Source organism: Xenopus laevis, chromosome 5S (assembly GCF_017654675.1).
Source record: "Xenopus laevis strain J_2021 chromosome 5S, Xenopus_laevis_v10.1, whole genome shotgun sequence".
NCBI lineage: Eukaryota > Metazoa > Chordata > Amphibia > Anura > Pipidae > Xenopus > Xenopus laevis.
The window spans coordinates 85,385,481-85,400,454 of NC_054380.1; the positions used below are offsets into that span (position 1 = coordinate 85,385,481).

Consider the following 14,974-nt stretch of genomic DNA (forward strand, 5'->3'; position numbering starts at 1 on the left):
TACAAGTGCATGCTAACAGTATATTATATATTCATTACTTCATTCATTCATTACTAAGGGGCCTGTTTATCATACTGTGTAAATCAATTGATGTCAATAAAATGGTGTAAAAAGCTGTGTAACATAAATGTATTATTTTACCCAAATGCCACATTTGATGCCATTATATTATACCACTTCAGACCTTGCGTTATTGTTTAAAATAAATGGGAAATACTCAAGGCAATTTAAGTCGAGTAAATTTTGATGTTAGTTGCTCTGGAAAAAAATGTGCAAAAAACCATGATAGATGAATGCCATATTTTCCCATAGCATTTTTGAGCAGTTGCTGAAAATCTGTACACAATTTGATGAATACATTGATTTTTATGTGGCAATGCCTGGTGATGTGAGATGGATTTGGCTGCTTTTTTTTTACACATTATGATAAATAGGCTGCTATGTGCATTTGGGAAGTACACTGTTCAATTAATGCTATAATTCAAGAAATTAAAATAAAAAAAAGGAATTGCAAAATAGTTTTATTACATCCACACTGGATGTTTATAGCTACGATAAACATCCAGTCTAGTTATAATTTATCTAAATAAAATCCGTTAGCAGCAGATCAGGGAATACAGAAGTATTCCCAGTTGTTTAATCTATTTTAAAAACACTTAAATGAAAAATGTACCCAACAGGAAAGCATTAAAAACAGACATATTTATCATAGCTTATAGCTGTGCCAATTCATTTAATGTGTTTGTCTGCATTAAGCAGTGGAAAACATTCATTTTCAAAGGGCATCAGTACACATACCTACTAACACCTATCGGAATTGTTAATCACATGCTGTAAAATCTAAAATCTTTTATTCCTTTACAAGCGCTATACATTGGTAACAAAATCAGTTCCTTTATTTGCACATTAAATTGCCTGTATCATTAGAAAATGCTTTTTCCCCATGGAAACAAAAAACGATTGTGAAAAAAACTTTTGGTTTTCATCTGACCTACTGTGATTTACTGACTTACAATGAACAAGTCCAGATTGTACTGAGCGCTTTCATCAAACCGCCATCCGACAGCTTTAAGATCCTCTCACCTAAGTTCAGCAATCAAAGACACAACTGAAGATACTTGTGCACAAAAGATATTGAGGCAATTCATAAAATTCAACGGCACAACAAAAGAATGTCTTACTCTTCTTTAAAGAGTCTGCCACTATCTCTTAGAAAAAGAGAGCCCCATATGAAGACTTGGTTACACTTTCAGATCAATAGCTACAATGACCTTTATGATTCTATTTTCCAGCTCTAGTCAAGTTTTCATTTTTTTTTAAACTTGACTGGAGCTTAGTTTGAGTTATAAAAAAATCAGTGTTACCAAAGATGTGTAAATAGCAGGTATTTAATACAAATTTAGGGGCAGATTTATCAAAGGTCAAAGTGAAAATTAGAATCTATTTTTTGTGTACTTTGACTAAGGAATAGTCCAAATTTGATTCAAATTTGAAAAAAATGTGAATATTGAAGTTTATCATGTACTGTCAAGACCATTCGCCAGCTATTCTATTTGTCGTCAATTGGTGTACTTTGAAAAATCAAAGGTTTTTTTGGAAAAACTTTGAATCAAATTCGATCGAATATGCTATTACTTCGATTTGTACCATTCGAATTCAATCGAAAACGGACCTATTCGATCTTAAACCGACCTATTTGGCCCAAAAAAAACCTTCGATTTAGTTTCGGTTGGTCTTTTTGAATTAAAATTTCAACGTTTTTCAAATTCAAATTGCGACCCTTGATAAATCTGCCCCTTAATGTTGGGGGAATATTACAGCGAGGGTCCTCATAGCTTATTATTTTTCCTCATATTAAATCTTCCATGGGAGGTGCTTGCAGTGTGTTAGAGTGAAGACACGCAGAGCTGCTAGTAGCAGCTACTTTTTGTGGTTATAGACAATACCTTGCCATAGACAATACTGAGCATTGCCTCTTCTAAAACAAACTTAGCATCAAATTTTTTGGTTGAGATTTTAAGGGGAAAAAACTTGAATTTATCAAGATTTATTATGCTCCAAAGCTACTAAAAATCCGAATCTGAAAATATTCCAGCTAAAACCTGTCAAAGTTATGTACAAGTCAATGCCAGATGTCCCTTTTACAACTAGAAGATGTTTTTGGTCTTCATGATCTTCAAGGGTTTTGGGCTGTTGACAATTCAAAAAAGTCACATGATTCAAATTGTGGCACGATTTTGTTGAGACTTTTCCTGCACGTACAATTTTTGTTTGGATTTTTTAGTAAAATAAGCCAAATCGTGGATGGCAGTTAGGTTGAATTTTTATTTTAAAAATGAGAAAAATTCAAGCTTTAATAAATAACCCCCACAGTGTCTTAGTAAAGCCTGTTACTATTGTCTGTTTTCTAGCCATGACAAGTAGATGCTTCTAGTAGCTGATACTAATAGCTTTGTGTGTCTTTGCCCTTAGACTGAGTGGCTAAGTGGCACATGAAATTCAATGTGGATAAATGGAAGCTTATGCATTTGGCATACGCAAACATACAAGACACGTACCCTAATTGAGATAAAATTAGACATATCCTTGATGAAAGTGTCAGACTGCCCATAGCTGCTTGCTTGTTTTATTACTGTCTCTATTTTCCTTGGAACTTTATGCTTGGGACCTTGTTATGAGCTTAGTGTTAAACTCTTTGTAGTCTGTCTTTTAGCCAGTTCTCTATCCAGGTACAAATACTATGTTCCAGGCCAACATTCCTTAATTTAACCAGTAACCTTTTGTGTGGCACTGTATCAAATGCTTTAGCAAAGTAAATCACATCCACTGCCATCCCAGAATCGAGGTCTCTACTTACCTTCTCATAAAAAGAAATTAAGTTAGTCTGGCAAGATCCATTACGCATAAAACCATGCGGGCACAAACTCATAGTATTATGATTTGCTATCAAGTCCAGTATCTTATCCTTTATTAACCCTTCGAAAAGCTTTCCTATCACTGACGTCAGACTAACTGGCCTATAGTTTTGAGGCTGAGAACGGCATCCTTTTTTGAATAGAGGCACCACATTAGCAATTCGCCAGTCTCTCTGCACTATGCCAGATCTCAATGAATCCTGAAAAATTAAGTAAAGAGGTTTGGCAATCACAGAGCTAAGCTCGCTAAGTAACCTGGGATGAATACCATCTGGCCCTGGACCTTTGTTAATCTTAACATGTTCTAGTCTCTTTTGAATTTCATCATGTGTGAACCATGCATCATTAGTTGTATTACTAGAATTGAGACTATTAAGAAGGAAACCTTCACTTATTGGTTCCTCATTTGTGTAGACAGATGAAAAATATGAGTTCAGAATCTGAGCTTTTATTTTGTTTTCATCAACCAGCTGACCCCCCTCTGATAGTAAGGGTCCCACCCCTTCCTGCTTCATTTTTTTACTATTAATATATTTAAAAAATAATTTTGGATTTTTTTTACTCTTTGCTGCAATATCCTATTCTATATCAATTTTAACTTGCCTTATAGCTTCTTTGCATGATTTATTGGCCTCCTTGTACCTTATAAATGATTCAGCTGTCCCAGCTAACTTGAAAGCCTTAAAAGCACGTCTTTTCTTAACCACCTCAACACCAACGCTTCTATTGAACCAAAAAGGTTTTGTTTTGCAACGACGTTCCTTGCTTACAAGTGGAATATACTGTTAACCCTGTGAAATGCATTTCCCTCTTAATATGTTGCAGAGATGCCCTTATACTGTCAAAGTTTGCACGTCTGAAATTTAGTGTTTTAGTAACTCCCTTATAGAATTGCTTCTGCAACAGAATCTCAGAGGAGACCATGTTATGATCACTATTCCCTAAATGCTCCCCCACACAAATGTTAGAGATGAGTTCAGGATTGTTAGTTATTACAAGGTCCAAAAGAGATTTATTCCTAGTAGGTTCTTGAACGAGCTGGAATAAAAAGTTGTCATTCAGCATATTTACAAACCTACTAGCTTTTTCTGTCTTAGCAACCCCATTACCCCAGTCAATGTCTGGATAATTGAAGTCACCCATAGCAACAACTTGACCCAGCTGTGAAGCCGCTTGTATCTGCAAGAGTAGCTGGGCTTCATACTCGACACTTATACGAGGGGGTTTATAGCATACACCAATGATAATTCTTTTTGTTACCTTTTGCCCAGTCAAATTCTCTACCCAGAGTGATTCTACACCCTCACCAGTGCCAGCTATTTTTATTTCTTTGGTGCATGGCTTTAATTCAGGCTTTACATACAAACACACTTGTCCACCCTTTTTAATCCCTCTGTCCCTCCTAAAAAGGGTGTAACCATTTAAATTCACAATCCAGTCACATGTTTCATCCCACTAGGTCTCAGTGATACCAATTATATCATAATTTTTAGAGCATGCAATTAATTCTAGGTCTCCCATTTTACCTGACAAACTCCGTGCATTTGCCAGCATACAGCGTAGGTTACTATTTTTACTTTTGAAATTTGCATTACTTAGTGTAGAATTATATGTTAAGTTAGTATTATTCTGTTTTCCTTGTAACAGAGGGACCTCCTTAGCTGGTAAACTGTATGCCCCCCTCACTCCTCCCCTGGCACCAGGTAGACAGCAAACTGTTAGTATTGCAATGAAATAGAGTCAGTCAATATGTAAGAAATGTGTTTTTGTATAGGACTCTGGAAAATAGAATTCATGTATTCTGTATTATTTTGGACAACATGTTACAGATAACAGAACTCATACCTGCAAATACTTTTGTAGTATTCATGTAATATTCAAGCTTGTCCATAATCTGTCCTGTTCACGTATGAATTGAATTCCTGTGACATTCACACTAAATAATTGGCTCTATCAGTGCAAGACAATAATACAGACATAGGTAGGCACAAGTAAAAGTTGGCAGTACTTGTCAGTGGACCTCATATTGAGTCTGATTCATTGTCTTGAACAATGACGAAGAGATAAATAAAGGCTAATTTATTTCACTATGGAGAGCTGTTCCTTAAGTGTTTATTTAGAATCTACAGGAGATGAGCATTCACTTAAAACAATTACATTTTCTTTTATGTGTGATTCATTATCCTAGGTGGTAGCCTTAATGTCATAAGAACAGAAATGCTGCACACAGAGAACACATTTAAATTGTAGTTTCTTTTTGTTACATTCTTTCAAATTGAATTTAGATTTTAGTGCTAAAAAATAGTCAAAGTGTTGTCCAAAGTATAAAGTTTGGTTCAGAAGTTATAAGCATTTGGTACACCTATTGGCAGGCATATGCACACTAAAGAGAGTAAAGTGGTAGGTTTAAGTGATGCTGGCATAAGTACAGTTGTGCTTTATTCTGTATCTATGTGTGTCAGTACCGATGAGCTTGTGATTACTCCCGAATGACCAATTAAAATGGGATATGCATATTCTGTCTGATGTTCTGTCAAACTTTGCTGTTTCACCTCTGCTGTATTATTTCAATTTTAATGAACTAATTAACTTAACTTTAACAAAAATATGGGGCAATGTAATACAATTCTCAAAGAGAAAAACAATTTGCACACATAAGAATAAAAATTCACATTTCGCAATGTAATATTGGTTATAAGACTTATTGCATTGCAAATTTTGATTGCACATGGCACACTTTTAAGAAGTGCTTGAAGATGGCATAATTTTTCGGAGCAAACATAACTTTTCCAGTAACAAGTTTTATTACATACACTGCACCCTGATGCAAATTATAACATTTGCAATCTTTCTTCCACTGTCGGAGGTGGCTGCTAAACATTTTCTGTGTTCGCAAAACCTATATTAAATTTGCATAAAGGAAAATTTGTTCGCTTAAAAGCATACGTTTTCACCTTGCAAATAATTTTTTTATTATCGACTTTTTTTTACGTTCCCCATCAGGTTAAAAGTCAAGTATAAACTTTGAACTTTAGAGTCTAAGGAAGAAATGTAATAAAATTTGTAAAGGGTAAATCTTTGCGAATAAAAATTTGCCTGTCCCAATGTAATATTCTTCGTTAGGTTTTTATTGCATTGCGAATCTTAATTGCGCATTGCAAATCTTTAACACCTGCTCTGGAGTTTTGTTAAATATATAGTTGCAAAAATGGATTTGCTATTGCGAAATTTAATTACATAAACTGTGAACATTGGCAAAAGCAATTTGGTCGCAAACTTTGCTATGAAGTCGTTGAGGTCTTTAATCAGTCAAAAATTCTGCAAACATGGTCGCTAACGTTCCCAAGTGTCTTTGCAAATGTTTTGTGACCTGGATCCACTACTGTATTCTTCCTTTTTCATTGTAATTTCAACTTAACCTTTTGCTTCTGGTCATTTTTACCTCTATTATCGACCTTATAGTATATTTAATTATAGTTTGATTTCCATTTTGTTTTATTGCTTGTCCAATAACTACATCTGCTGTTTTCACCATTTCTTATTGCTTATACTTGTACCCTGACCTTTCCCCTGTCTGGCAAGAAACAGAATGTGGGGGTGCCAAGGTCAGTTTTTTTTACCTCTGAGAACTTCCGATCAGGGGAAAAAGGGTGATATGTTTGAGGTGTCACCTCAAACTTCGGTTTGAACTATATGTATATAAATTCTGTATATGGTATTTGATCTCTTTTTATGGGAGGCTGGTCCTCCCTAAATCTTCAATATTATCTGCATATGCTTCAGCTCTTTCGGATTTCCTACATAGTAACGTAGTAGAAGTTGAAATAACACACATATCCATTAAGTGAGAATTGTCTGTTGATACAGAGGAAGCCAAAACCCCACCTCAAGGCTCTTCAGTTTGCCTCAGAGGTGGAAAAATCCTGACTCCAAGATGGCAATCAGACCATTCCCTGGTTCACTTTTGTACAAAGAGTTAATTGATACCCACAATCCCACTAATATTTAGATGAATCTTAATTTAGTTAAATAATCCATTAAATATTTGTCCAAACGTGAACCAAATCTTAACTCTAATTTGCATATACATTTTTTTTGCTCTAAAATGTTTAAGGGGTTATGTAATACAAGGCACTAAGTTTGCCCAGGAGCAGTAACCCATAGCAACCAATCAGCGGTTCGAATTTACTGGTCAGATGTTTAAAAGTAAGCGTCTTATTGGTTGCTATGGGTTACTGTTTATTACATATACACATATATTGCTTTAAAGTCACAATATTAAGGTTCAGATTCAGTGGGGCTGAAGACTGAGGAATTAGCCCAAATCTGAATTCAGCAAAAGGGCTTAGAAATGAACAGAATGTTGGATTTAATGCAGTTATACATGAAGAGTGGGGCCGATTATGATAATGTTTTAAAACAACATTTTTGCAAGGGCTGGACTTTCTACAAAATCAAGCATCAGTTTGAATTGTCGCTCCTTAGACTTCACTTTCAGCCAAACTTGAATTTATCAGATTATCGAACGAAAACCAGCTCAAACAGCCCAAAATTATTGAAAATCCTGAAGGTAAAAACATGTTCCAATTGTTAAAGGGACCATCTGCCACTGACATCTACATGATTTTGACAGGTTTTAGCTGAACTATTTTTGGATTTGAATTTTTAGCAGCTTCAAATCTTTTTAGCAGCTTCAAATCACTTTTTTTCTCATTCTTATAAAAATAATTAGACAAAACTCCTAATCACAAATCCCCTTAATTTACCAAAAAAGCTGAAGATAAAGCATGTGCAGGGAAAGTTGAGACAAAATCGTGCGACAATTCGAATCGTGCAACTCTTTCAAATTTGTTGCTCAAAAACCACAACTTTTCTCGGATTGTTGCACAAAAAGCCAGCATCAAAATCCCCGAAACCCTTGAAGATCATAAAGGCAAGAAACATCTTTCAAGTGTAAAAGGGACATCTGCTATCGACTTCTACATAACCTTGATAGGTTTTAACTGTATTTTCGCTTTCGGATTTTGTAGCATAATAGCAAGTCACACTTTTTTTTCTGCAACTTTTTCTGCGACAAAAAGTCTGACCTTTTAATAAATGTGCCCCTAAATAAACAGTTACATGCTATACTATTGTGATGTACTATGTAAGATATATGCTCAAGCAAAAGAGCATCAACAAAATACTGGAACCCCCTCCAACCAAACAATAATAGATAAGTGACATTTTGTTGATTGCTTGCGACATTGTACACCACAGCACATCTCTGTTGAACGAGTATTGCCCTATTGGTCAGGAATCAGGTTCCAGTTTCACCCTTTGGTAGAATCTATGCACGAAACTATACCATTGGATTAAACAAAAAGATGTTGCAGAGAAGGAGTTAATAACGTAATTAAAAATGTTCATTTTTTTTCTATCCAAAGCAAAGTAGTCCTTTAGGTCTTATTATCTAATCAACACATTCAGAATTTCAAATCCTTGAAATGGGGAACCCCAGGAGACTGTGATACTGATTAATTGAAACACTGCTACTTTCTGTAAGGCTTGCCTTCCTAAGATGGGCAGTAAAGTGATTCCTGCTTGAAAGCTTGCATATTTTACACATATTATTATATTATAACACTTTGAAGCATTGTTTGCAGTTAATTATTCTAATTTCATTATGTGGATTGATGGAGGCCAGATAACTAGCTGTGACTGTGTTATACTACTAGTCATAAACAGGAAGATTAAAAAAATAAACTCTTTGCTGTGAATTAAATTGATTTGCATTTTTTTCAGTAAAATGTTCCCATTCTATAATTTATGCTCACGGGTCTGTGTGTGGCCATTATTTATCACACTGAATATGTGACTAGATTTCTTTTGACTATACATAATAATCCACCAAATTCTTATTTTTGGGCGTACGCATTGAGAAGGGGGTGATTGTGGTGGCACCTTCCATAGCTGTGGATATGGGCTCTCAAAGTAGCCTGACACTGTTAAAAGAGAAAGAAAGGCACTCTTTACTTGGGGGTGCCAAAAGTTAGGCACACCCAAGTGATTGTATATACTTACCTCGGGCCGGTGCTCCTATCAGCAGAAAACTTCACTGGCCCGTAGTTCTTCTAGCGAGCACCACGGAGCGATCAGCTTTCGGCTTCTTCCTTCTTCGCACATGTGCACACGCGCAGTAGCGCGAAAAGCTGAACTTTAAATAAGAAGTCGCCTATTTCGTTCTACTGCGCATGCATCTGCCCTGGGAAATTTGAAGAGAAAAGAAGAAGGAAGGCAATTGCTCCATGGTGCTCGCTAGAAGAACCTACGGGCCAGTGAAGTTTTCTGCTGATAGAAGCACCGGCCTGGGGTGTCAAGTAAGTAAATACAATCACTTGGGATGCCTAACTTTTGGCACCCCCAATTAAATATGCCTTTCCTTCTCCTTTAACAGCAATATTTGCCACTGTTGTTTGGTGTTAAAATATTACTGAGTTTCCCAGATGCCTGTGTCAACCACATGGAAGCTGCTTTTGTAGGTTCTTTCTGCCATACTTAAACATGGGTAGTAACCACATGCACGTTCTAAACTAGAACAGGAGCTCTTAACTCCTCTACCCATCCTTGTATTTCAGATGTGCACATGATCCTTAATCAACCATTGCCTTAATCACAGGCCAAAGGTGGTGATATACAGTGTTGCATGGATTTTAATGGTATTTTTTACAATTTGATTTACAGAAATAGCAATCGAGGATATATGTTGTGTAATTCAAGTGGTACAAACCCCTAGATAAATCTATTTTAATTCCAGGTAGTAGCACAACAAAATGTGAAAAAGTACTAGGGGGTGTATACTTTTGCAAGGCCTGTTAAGAGGGTAGTAAAATGCAACATTTACATGTATCCATATGATTTAATACACATTTTCCAAGGAACGTTACTAGTTATTAAGTGGCCAGTGCAATAAGGGAGAGGGAACACTACTCTAATTGCAGACTGGCTACATGCAATCTTCATGTCAGACAAATCAATGCACTCTGGAAAACCACGTCACATCATCATGTAAGAGATATATGTATAAACATAGTACAGCTACAATGAAATTGGCTTTTGCCATCTATCTCTTATATCTAACCGATTAGTTCCATTTAATCATCTGGCAAACGCTGTAGCTGGAAATCCAGATCCCACTCATGGCTAGTAAAATGGCTGAACATTCCATTATTCTGTCGTTTTCACTGATGGGTACCTTGCCAGCAGCTTGGATCTATGAGAAAACACATATGATACTTGGGATGTAGTGCCAATTTGCATGTCACAAGTAAGAAAAAGTAAAGACATTTTGATAATTTGGCTATTTTTTAAAAGGAAAGTGGCAAATTTGTATTTGTCTATATTTCAAGTGTTAATGCATATTGTGAGCAATGACATTTAGGTACCAGTGATACATTTGATTGAAAACAATGCACTGTGTGTGCAAAAAGCCAAAACATGAAAATAAGTTGTATTTACTGTAAATTGGGTAAATACTATGCAAACCTACATACATACAACCTACATACATATAGTGTGTGCAATGGTAGCTTTCTTCCCACAACAATATAACTCTTTTCTCAAAAAGGTGAAGGAATTTGGAGTCATTATTTATCGGGTAACAATTGTGAGCCTTAAACACGCAGTCAATTCTGCTCTCAAAAGCTAGAAAAGATATGTAACATCATGCAACATCAGCAAACTTTTCTTTATATCCCAAAATATTTGTGCATTATTTACACCAATAAAACAGGCTAGAAACCTTGGCACCTTGACTTGAGATTTAGCAATTCTGAATCAATATTTAGTAGATATAAATAGAAATGTAAATGAATTGTGCATAATTGTATGCCAACCTAACTGCAAAGGCCTCTAGATGATGAAGCAGTCTGAGAGTTTGTCTGGAATCCACTCAGTTGACTCTCTATATGTATTTGTACATGTATAGATTTTAATAAATACTGTATATTTTGATACTGTCCATAGACTCATTCATATAATACACACAAAGTATTTATATATCAGGACTCAGGAAAGTGGATAGCAACAATTAAAATTTCACTTGTTCCAACTCATCCCTTTAGATTTTCGGACAACCACAGACATTGCCAATTGCCAGGTCCTTCTAGATATTCTGCATTCTATTGGCCCTCGGTGCCCTTTCTAGGTTTAACTCTTAGCTTTCTGATCATTGTGATAAATTTGCGTTATCCCATCCTCAGAATGCCTTGATATTCTATCTTAGATCCTCAGTACTTATTGGTCTGCATCTGTACTAGTTCCTTTCATAATTGAGATGGCAAATCTTGTGTAGCTTTGTTGCTCTGTTTGGAACACAGGTAATTGTTACTGTAAATTATAGGGATTCCCTGAATCCAGGATTTGGCCTTTTTCAGCAGGATTCGAGTTTGGTTGAATCCAAATGCATGGCCAAACCAAATCTGAAAAATAACGTAACTTTTCATCACACAAACAGGGAAGCCAAAAATGTTTTAACCATACATGGTTCTTTTTCCAATTTGTTTTCCTAATTGCATAAGCCAATTAGGGTTTCAAATTCAAGTTTGGTATTCGGCCAAATCTTTCACAAAGAATTTGGGCTTTGGGCGATTCCTAAAATGGTGTATTCAGTGCATTCCTGGTACAATATATTTGATATAACACACTCTATAGGTCAGATTTGTCAAAAATTCTTCAAGATATTTTCCCTTATTTATTATTATTTCCTAGTTCATGTTCCTGAGTCAAAAGATGTAATATAGACATAAACATGAAAGAGAAATGTTTCACTTGGTTTGACTGAAGAGGAAAAAAAGTAAGGAAATGCTCTTATGAGAAAATGTGAAAAATTGGAAAAAGGTTTTGAATCTGGAGAAAAGTGTTTTTAGAACTTTGGAAAAAACTTTATAAAAGTGAAAAATATTTTTTTTTAAAAAAAGTATGAAAGACAATGTGTTAAGAGGAAACAATTTGATATTTGAAAAATGTGCCCCTCTGGGAAAGTCTGCAAACTCAGTAAGTTATATTCATATGTTCTCACATAGAAAAATATTAGAAAAACATAATAAATATGGAAAAATTACCAGACAATTCTTATTTATTCAATGGTGATGGTGAAATGCAAAATATAGATTCTTTTTCTAACCTTTGATAAATCTGCTTGTATATTTGCATAATACATTAGTAATTAGTCCATAGTATAGTTATGGAATCTGTTATCCGGAAACCCATTATCCAAAATGCTCTGAATTACAGAAAGGCTCCCATAGACTGCATTTTAACCAAATAATCCAAAATTTTAAAAAGTATTTTTTTCTTTGTAATACTAAAACAGTACCTTGAACCAACCTAGTGGGTTTATTTAGTGTTTACATGATTTTCTAATAGACTTAAGGTATGAAGATCCAAATTACTGAAAGATCCTTTATCTGGAAAGCCCCAGGTCCCGATCATTCTGGATAACAGGTCCTATACTGTACCTGTAATATATTGTGTTTGTGGATAATTTATACCATTGGGATATTGTTTGGAAGATAGAATGGAGTTGCTTATACAATATATTGGTACTCTTATTTTCTTTTTTTACCCATCAAATCTGTCTTTAACTACTGTTGTATGATGCCTTACTTTTCATGCCTGGATTCTTTTCAGCCAAAGTACCCAAATGAATAATGAACCCTTCTCTTCAACTTTGTTTAATTTCAAACCATAAGATTATAAACGCTAGCAAAAAAGGACATTTTAGCTTTTCCTCTAATCCTTTAGCCCTGGAATATTGATTTGCTGCCTCCTGTTTGTTCTTATTGTACTCTGTAACTTTTTGCTACTATGTAAGTATAAGATGACATTTTGACAAACTTGTACTGTAACATATCAGTACTGTTAGAAACATATGAAGAATAATATTGGCCACTTTATTACAATGAAGTGTTGCTAAAGCTGGCCATACATGTAGAGATCCGCTCGTCAGGCAACATTGCAAAATGAGCGGATCTTTCCCACGATATGCCCACCAACGGCAGGGCTATATCGGGGAAATACGAACATTCGGCCCTAGGGCCGAATGATCAGATTACAACTCCGACGGGTTGGACGTGATAAAAATGAAACCTTCTCGATTGATATGGTGGCCAGATATCGACCGGGAAGACCCCTCGGAAGCCCCCATACACAGGCAGATAAGCTGCCAAATTGTGCTAAAGCTTTATCTTTATCTGCCCGTGCCTTAAGTCATGGGATAAATAATATGATAATCTGTTTATTTTAAATATATATATTTCTTCTGAGACCTCATTATTAATTACCCAGCTCAATGATCTGATATACATGCCACCCACCACACGCATACAGATAGACTACTACAGGTATGGAATCCGTTATTCAGACACACGATATCTAGAAAGTGCAAAATTAAGGAAAGGCTGTAGATTTAATCCAAATTTTTAAAAATGATTTCCTTTTTCTCTGTAATAATAAAACAGTAACTTGTACATGATCCAAACTAAGATATACTGTCTCCCATAGATTCAATTTCATCTAAATAATTCACATTTTTAATAATTATTTTCTTTTTCTCTGTAATAATGTACTGGATCCAAAATAAGATATAATTAATCCTTGTTGAAAGCAGAGCCAGTCTATTGGGTTCATTTTATATTTGCATGAAGGTATGAAGATCCATATTACGGAAAGATCCATTATCCGGAAAGCCTCAGGTCCCAAGCATTCTGCATAATAGGTCCGATACTTGTATTGGGAAATGTAAAAACACTGGAAATGTAACAAAAAATGCATGCAATAGTAAACTATGGGACAAGCCAGACATGTTATTGTCAGGTGAGACATTTCATAAATCCAGCAGCAAGTGTTTCGTTACAAAAAGCCTGTTTTGAATGTAAAAACAAATATAATAGATGGATCCCAGACATTAGTAAATGTTGTATTTCAGTGAATAAATGGCTGCTGAAAATTGACGTAAGGCACTTGTTTTAACTAGTCTTATTTAGCAAAAAAGAAGGCTGTCCCTACTTGATGAACCTGCTAGCTTTGGGAGAGTTTACAGAGTTGAACCTATTTCTGCTGCTAGAATGAGTCATTGCCTTTGGATGCCTGAATTGTCCTCATCTGACAGAATTCATTTTGTGTCTTGTTATCATGCTGCAATAAATTGTCTTCATTACAACAATTTGTAAAACCGGGAATGGCTTGCTTGCTGCCAAGAAAATGCATAAATGGAATGATTAAAAGGAAAAGTATATGGCATGTTTCCTACACTGCTCCCTGGAAAGATTAAACGTTTTCTCCAATTAAAGGAAGGTACGTACCTGCAATAGTCTGATATATCCTGGAGTTATCCTTCTGAAACATAGAACCATGATCACTGAAATTTCTTAGCCAAGCTGTGGGTGTTTTATAGATGTAGAAATAAACTATTGTTTTATCAGCTATATCAAAAAATGGAGCACATAATGTTCTTTAGCAAGCGTTTCTAGTACTCCTGACCTTCACCTAGCCTGTGCTTAAGCCCTTTGTGTCTCAGTGTCTCACTAATATATAAAGCATATGCTGAACCAAATTGCATAAGCTGTCACATGCTATCAATAAGAGTGGATTAGGTGCTGGCAGGACACTTTAAATGTTATGCCTATGGCAAAATTCTCCATGGTATTTTATAACTGCTTTACATAGCAAAGAAGCAAAGGAAATAATAAAAAAAAACGTTTGAATATTTTATTCATTCAGTTGCAGAAAGTATATTTTTAGACTCTTTCGGAATTGAACATAGCTTTGTTCCCATGTCCTGGTGCAGCATCCCATGAAAGGAATGCTTTTGTTGAACTGTGTGGCTCTTTAGCAATGCTGTACACATGACTATAGTATGCTTCGATTCCGATACAATACTCCAACACCCCATAAATACATTCCAACACAGATCATTTGGTGAAAAAGGCCGCAGCTTGTTTTATTAAGTAACATTTTCCTTCAATTGTTCTTATTTAACTTATAACAAACATACCAGCATAAAATAATAACACATAACA

General features: G+C 35.3%; 1 long non-coding RNA gene across 1 annotated transcript; it reads right to left on the minus strand.

Moving 5' to 3' along the window:
- Positions 1-9,589: 9,589 nt before the first annotated feature.
- LOC121394077 lies at positions 9,590-14,464 on the minus strand. Its single transcript, XR_005961493.1, has 2 exons — positions 14,258-14,464; positions 9,590-10,167 (listed from the first exon to the last, which is right to left on the minus strand). It is a non-coding gene; the product is annotated as an uncharacterized LOC121394077 (long non-coding RNA).
- Between the last annotated feature and the right edge of the window lie 510 nt (positions 14,465-14,974).